Source organism: Macrotis lagotis, chromosome 1 (genome assembly GCF_037893015.1).
Source record: "Macrotis lagotis isolate mMagLag1 chromosome 1, bilby.v1.9.chrom.fasta, whole genome shotgun sequence".
NCBI lineage: Eukaryota > Metazoa > Chordata > Mammalia > Peramelemorphia > Peramelidae > Macrotis > Macrotis lagotis.
The window spans coordinates 427,322,245-427,329,957 of record NC_133658.1 but is presented as its reverse complement, the minus strand read 5'-3'; the positions used below and the strand labels follow the sequence as shown (position 1 = coordinate 427,329,957).

Below are 7,713 nucleotides of genomic sequence, written 5' to 3'. Positions count from 1 at the left end.
CAGTGTGGCAGAGTAGGAGAAAACTGAAGGATCTTCCATTGTTTTGGGATGCCAAGAACAGCTGTGCTTACCAAAAACATCCTGGGCTGCTGTGGGAGAGAAGGAGCTACTGCACACCTAGGGAGTACAGTAACAGAACAGCAGGAGTACTGATGGTTGTTAGCACTTGCAGGAGATCAGAGTCCCTGGTTGCATTTCCAGGGCAGAGAGGACAGCTACTAGAGGAACCAAAGAATGTAAGATTTGCAGGATCCTGTGGCTAGGAGCTCTAGGCAACAGTTAGTAGAGAACAATCTAAGGTTGATAGATCTTAGAAAATGATAGGAAAAAGGACCTGTGGCCTGGGACATCACACTCCATGCCTCAGAAGTAGAACTTAATCACACTAATAGCTGCTAAAAATAAAAAATAAAAAATTACTAAGTAAAGGAGAAAGAAACAAGCATAGTTAGCTACTATAGGGATAGAGAAGATCTGGGTTCATATTTAGAGGACAATTATGGAGCTAAAAAAGCCACATCTTTTCAATAAGAAATGTCAAATGGTTCCAAGCCCAAAAACAGTTCTTAGGAGAACTTATAAAGAATGTTAAAGATCAAGTGAGTGATTGAGAAAAATTAGAAAAAAAATGACTAATCAAGAAAATCAAAAAAATTATAAGAAAGTCACTCAACCTGAAATAATCAAGAAATTAAAGAAGAATATAATTAATATAATATAATATGATATGATATGATATGATGTGATGTGATGTGATATGATGTGATATAAAATATAATATAATAAATTCCTTGAAAACTAGAGTTGAGCAAAAGGAAGCTAATGATGTTCTAATATACCAAGAAAGAGTAAAACAAAACCAAAGAGTAAAACAAAATAGAAGTGAATGTGAAACATCTCATCAGGAAAAAACAACTGATCTGAAGAAATGATTTAAGAATAGTCAGACTACCTGAAAATTATGAAAAAAAGAAGCTTGATTCAATATTTCAAGAAATTATCAAAGAAAATTGCCTTGAAGTTCCAAAGCAAGAAGGCAAAGCAGAAGGAACAAAAGAATTGGGCTTATGACCAAAGGTAATTTATTCAGCAAAATTAGGTATAATCCTGAATGGAAAAAATGGATATTTGATGAACTAAAAGATGTTCAGGTAAATGTGATAAAAAGAGCAGAACTTAAGGGAAAATTTGACACATAACATCCAGGAGAAATATAAACTAAACATTAACAATCAATTATAAGGAATGCAATAAGGTCATATTGTTTACTTAAAATATTTGAATATATTATCAGGACTCTTAAGATTGTTATCATACACAAAAAAACTGTGTAGAGAGAGATAAAAAAATAAGTCATAAAAGGAAAAATTGATACAGAAGAAGGTAGAAGTGGAGGTTATGTAATACTGAACTTTCCTCTCATCAGGAAATGGTTAAAGAATGAGTAACATGCACATATATATGTATATACACATATATACACATGTGTGTTTATATGCATGCATGTGTGTATGTTATATGTAATGTCAAATTATATATCATATTATACATATATCTAGAAGGATATAAAAGTCTTCTAATTTTTAGAAAGAAATAAGAGAGCAACTGGATAAAATGGGGGAGAGGATTACAAAAACTATTGGAGGGTTGGGTAGATTAAGAAATAGGAGGGCAAGGGAACAGGTAGAAGTAAAGCAGAGGAATGAGTAAGGACAGCAACAGGGTGGAAAGGATAGTAAGAAAAAAGAGGAAGGAGAAAATACATAAGTAATTATAGTTGAGAATGCAAATGGGATAAATTTATCCATAAAATGGAAACTGATAGCATATTAAAAAATTGAATTCAACAATATGTTTCAATAATTAATATAAAAATGAGGAACACACACACAAAGTTAAAATAAAGGTCCAAAACTGATGCAAAAAAAGCAGGGATAGTAATTATGATTCCAAAGTTAATTCTAAGATAAATTTAATCAAAGGAAAAAATAGAGAAACTACACTAGGTAGCAGCAATGTAATTCAATATTGTTTTAGATCAGTTTAATAACTTGACAGTATAAAATACTTGAGAGTATATCTGTCAAAACAGACATGAGAGCTATAAGAATATGAAGGTAAAACATTTTATATAAATACAATTAGATCCAAATAACTGAAATAATTTTTATTGTTCATGATAGAGAAAGCCAATACAATAAAAATAACAATTTTACCTAATCCATTCAATGCCACACTAATTAAATTACTTAAAACTTATCTTACTGAGTTAGAAAAAATAATAATAAAGTTAATTTGGAAGAAAAAAGTTCAGAAACTTCAAAGAAACTAGGGACAAAAGATGTAAAAGAAGTAGATTTAATAGTATTAGACAAAATATATTATAAGGTAAGAGTTTTGTTGAAGTGTGAAATGGATAATTTTGATTTTTTTGAATTAAAATTTTCTTGTTTGAAAAAACTTATGCAGAATAGAAAGATTTCAGAAAATTAAAGAAAAACCTTTCATAGACAATCTCTCATATAGTATGTGATTGGATTGGAATATTGCTCTCTTGTAAGAAATGATGAGTTGTTTGATTCAGAAAAGTACTGAAAGACTTGGACTTATGGTGAAAAAGCTACCTATCCATCTTCAGAGAAACAGGTGACAGGTGCACATAAACATAGTTCAGTCTTACACATATGTAATAGAAGTATATATTTGTATATATGTATATATTTATAGATATCTATCTGCATTTACATAAACATTATATATATATATGTATAGACAATTGCAATTTTCTTTAGGGTAGGTGCAGGAGGAGAAAACTTAAAGAGTGAATAGCAGATTACTTATAAGAAAGCAAAGAAAAGCTTGGTAGCTCTGAAAACAAAGTGTCATATTATACAGGTTTTCTTGAAATGGAAATTTATTGTTTTATATGGAATTCTCTCTTGTTTTCTTCTGTGTACATGGAAATTTATCAGAAGATTTTCCCCAGCTTTCTTTTTTCCTTCTAATTTTGGCGGGATTGATTTTATTAGTGTAAAAATCTTTTTTGATTTAATATAGTCAAAGTCATTCATTTTGTGCTTTATAATGTGTTTTAATTCTTGTTTGATCAAAAATGCCCACTTTCTATAGATCATATAGATAGATTTTTGGTCTATAGGGTGTGAGATGTGGATCTATGTCTAGCTTTTGCCAAACAGTTTTCCAGTTTTCCCTTCAATTTTTGTCAAATAGTTAATTCTTATCCCAGAGGCTGATGTCTTTGGGTTTGTAAAAGAGTAGATCGCTACAGTCATGTACTGCTGTTTCATTTGAACGTATCTTAATCCACTGATCCATTACTCTGTTTCTTAACCAGTACCAGGCAGTTTTGATGACTGCTGCTTTATAATGTAGTTTTAGATCTGGTAGAGTTAGGTCTTAACATTTTTTTTCATTAGTTCCCTTGCTATTCTTGCCCTTTCATTGCTCCAAAGGAATTTTGTTACTATTTTTTCTAGCTCAGTAAAGTAGATATTTGGTGGTTTGATTGGTAAGGCACTGAAGAAGTAATTTAATTTGGGTAGAATTGTCATTTTTATTATGTTAGCTTGACCTAACCATGAAAATTTGACATTTTCCCAAATATTTAGATCTGATTTTATTTGAGTGAGGAGTGCTTTATAATTAGGCTCATACAGTTCCTTAGCTTGTCTTGGGAGGTAAATTCCCAAGTATTTATTGTTGTCTACAGTTATTTTAAATGGAATTTCTGTTTCTATCTCTTGCTCTTGGGCTTTATTCTTCATATATAGAAATGCTGATGATTTATTTATAACCCAAAATTTTACTGAATTTGTTAATTGTTTCAAGGAGTTTTTAAGATGATTTTCTTTTTTTTTTCTTGTGCATAGAAGGAATTTTAATTGGACAGTTACACAAAAGGTAAGTAATTATAAGGCATTAAAAACATCATCCTATATGACTAGAAACATTTTCCCAACAAGCCAAAACGGATGATCCTGAACTGATTCCAAACCACCACCTGCCTTCTATCGTCCAGGCCACTCCTAGAATGGTGGCTGAGTACACAGGGGCTGAGATGACCCATCAAGTTCTTTCAATGCTGAAAAAACATTCCTAAAGGAACAAATACGGGACCTACGGTGTAGAGTGTGGTCATTTATATTGCACAGTGCTCTCAGATGCCAAGGTGGGTATTTACAGAAGCATTAGACAAAATAGTTAAATAGCTAAAGGTATTTAAAAAAGACCTGAGAAAACCTGGTTAAAATATATACTTGTATTGCTACTGGTGGGAGTAGATTTCTTTTATTTTTTTCAAAAGTAATAAAAAGAGAAAGTCTGATATATACATACATACATACATATATATATATATATATATATATATATATGTATGTATGTATGTATGTATCCAGAAAGATGTTGATTTGAACTGTAAAAAGCAATTAGAACTTTCCCTTTGGGCTGTTCAAGTCATTTGTCAACAACAAGCTGACCTAATTCTAATTCCATTCTTTTCCCTCCAGAATGCAGCCTCATTGGGACTTCTCAACGTACTTTGGTGTAGGTTTCCATCCCTGGAGACAGTGGCTTGTACGGAAGCTTTCTTATTTTGGTTTTGGGCTGCCCTAATCCTCCATACACAACAGGTAACCTGCCATAGCTCAGGATTCACAGGACCCTTCCACCCCCAACATCAGAGTGGCAGAGCGTGGGAAGGAGTAGGCCTTCATCAGTCTGAGAGGCTGCACCTTCTCCTCTTGAACTTTGTCGGGAGTGTGATCAGAGTGAAGTGTCCACCAGACCAGAAATCCTCCTTCCGGATGGTTTGGGACACTAGTGAAAGCAAGGTGATCTGAACGGACCCGTTACTTTGGTAAGCCAGGAGAAGGTTCATCCAACTCCTCACAAACCACATGCTGTTCTCACATCAATGTTGTGTGTGTGTGCACATGTAACATGAACACGTACACACAGACACACACGCACACATATATAAAGCACCTTGACTGCAGGAGTATTTTTTCATCATTCCTTGAAAGACAGGTTCCAACAAACCTTGGTTGGGTTCGGTTTGAGCAGAGGTGACCCAAGAGTCAGCACCGGCCCACAGGGGCCTAGGGTGCGAGCCTGGAGATGCCGCAGCCCAGACATGCAGCAGCTCTGGCCCACCACCCTCTCAGACAATGGCCCATGAAAGCTGCACCTCAGAAAGAAGGCAACCGTGGCAGCCAGCTTCCCGGGGTGCTGGGCCCAGACGCCCCTACTGCGGGCTGGGGGAGGAGGGGTCTACTTCTCAGTAAGAGACAGCCGTAAGACTTGCTGCAGCTCAGCCTCCTCCTCCTGGAGCCGAAGCTCCCGCTCCTCCAGCTCTTTGGAAGATAATTCCATAGCAAGCTGCAAATCAGTGTCAAAACTCCTCACCTCCATGGCGCTGGATTGGAGCCCATTGGAGCTAGTAAGCAGACTCTCCTGAATAGCCCTTTCATACTGAGAATCATAGACATGTGGATTAATGAGTCCCCCATTTGAAGACAGCCCCGGAACATCCTGACTCAAGCTAGATTCCAACAAGCTCTGCTGAATGGCAAACTGCATGATTTCGTAATCCTCATCCTGCAGGTGCATGTTTCTGCCGTTATCTTGGATGTGATAAGACTCAGGGATTTTAGACACAGACTGATCCACCTCAAAGTTCGAGACCAGGGAGGCTGGGTCAGCGTGGCCCCCGTCTGTGCTCTGTGAGATGGGCTCGTCAGCAGTACTGCAGCCATTGACATTTCCAAATGTAATCCGAGCATTTAAGACATGAAACAATGGAATTTCGATTTTAACAGAAAATCCAGGTGGGAACTCGAGAGTGATGAAATCTCTCAGTCTAGCAAAATGGGCATTGGTTCTGGCCATGAGGTTAATGATGGGAATGACCTGCTCCACCAAAGACAAGGGGAACTCTTCACACATCCAAAGCATAGCTTTAAACTTTTGGGTTCTGATGGTAAGTTCCTTTGGTCGTTCTATGTCCCGGTCCTTCAAATCAAACTCTTCATTGAAATACTCCTCGGGCGTGATAGCCATGGGGTTATTTGCTGTTGCACACTCAGTGGTGAGGTCACCTTGAGCACCAAACTGGTGTTCTACGCTCCCCAGCAAGGATTCCAGTGGGTTCCTATCAGCTTTATATCTCTTTTTTTCTTCCTCTGTCAAATGTTCTGTCCGTATTTTGGTTATCACACTTACATTGTTTACTGTATATACCTTTACTTAGTAAGCATTAACAACTTCTGCTTTATCTGTCCTCCATCCCCAGAATCCGGATTTAGTTCTTTCAAACGCAATGTTTTTAGTGTCAAGGCTGGTATTGATGACCGGTGATGTGAGGTGCCTTTCCACCTCCCTCCCTTTGGGTTTCAGGGAATCTAGCGTGAAGCGTTCCATTTCTTGAGAGAGGTCAAAATGTTCTGTCGTGACCACTTTGTCATCAGGGTTAACTTCCATCAACTCTGCCCAGCTATCCTCTCCCTTAAAAATAAAACTACGTCTTCCTCTTATCCAGCTCATGTTTTCAAAGCCCAACAATGTGATATCCACACGCAGTTTGGCCCCGCTTTTCCAAATGCGACAGACATCATTGGGACATATCCTAGAAACCAATGGCATTCAACTAGTGAATTCCCACTTCATCTGAACATAAAAATCAGGTGCCTCCAGGATCTTCTGGAGCAGTTCAGGAACACCTTCCAGAGCCATTGATGTGTTGTGGTAATCGTGATGCTGAAGAATGGTATATAACATCTCTGGGTCTCCAGTACTCACTGTCTCGTGTAAAACTGTCCATCCCTGGCGATTTTCTTTTGTGACATATGCTTTATGTATGTCAGAGCAAGACTCTAGCCGATTCCGAGTGTCCCAAAGAAACAGCCAGGTGCAATAAGGTCCGGCCTCTGGGGGCCAGGGCTTCCACATTCTGGCCGTCCAGCCGCTTCTCCAGCTGCCGGTAGTCGTTGTTCCAGACCAGGGCGTGCAGGGGGAAGCGGCCGCTGGGGCCGTTGCCCTCGCAGGACATGCTGCGGCGCCCGCCGGCCCCGGCCCTCGGACAAGACCCGGACCGGGACAGGCGCTGCTCTCCCGGCCCGACGCCGGCGTGCTCCGCCCGCGGCTTCTCTGCCCGAACTGTCCTAAAAGGGGAAGGGCAGGGCCGAACCACCCGGGGCCGGGCCAGAGTGGAGGCGGCCCGGCCTGCGGGAGCGCTGAGCAAGGGCGGCCCGGGCGGCCCGGGCGGCCTGGTGCTCCAGGGGCCCCAGGAAGCCGCCCAACGGCGCCCAGGGCGGCCACGCCCGCCGCAGAGCACCCAGGCACCTAAAATGATTTTCTCAGGTTCTCTAGGTATGCCATCATATCATCTGCAAAGAGTTAAAGTTTTGCTTCCTCGTTGCCAATTCTGGTTCCTTCAATTTCTTTTCTTCTCTTATTGCTACTCCTAGCATTTCTAATACTATACTGAATAGTAATGGTGATAATGTGCTTCTTTGTTTCACCCCTGATTTTATTGGAAATGCTCCAAGTTTATTCCCATTACATATAATATGTGTTGATGGTTTTAGAGAGATATTATTTTTTTTATTTTAAGGAAAATTCCATTTATTTCTAAACTTTCAAGTGTAATAGGAATGGATGTTGTATTTTATGAAAAGCACTTTCAGAATCTAT

General features: G+C 38.9%; 1 pseudogene; it reads right to left on the bottom strand.

Moving 5' to 3' along the window:
• Positions 1-5,272: 5,272 nt before the first annotated feature.
• On the bottom strand, positions 5,273-7,167 carry LOC141518714 (ankyrin repeat domain-containing protein 13A pseudogene; annotated as a pseudogene).
• Between the last annotated feature and the right edge of the window lie 546 nt (positions 7,168-7,713).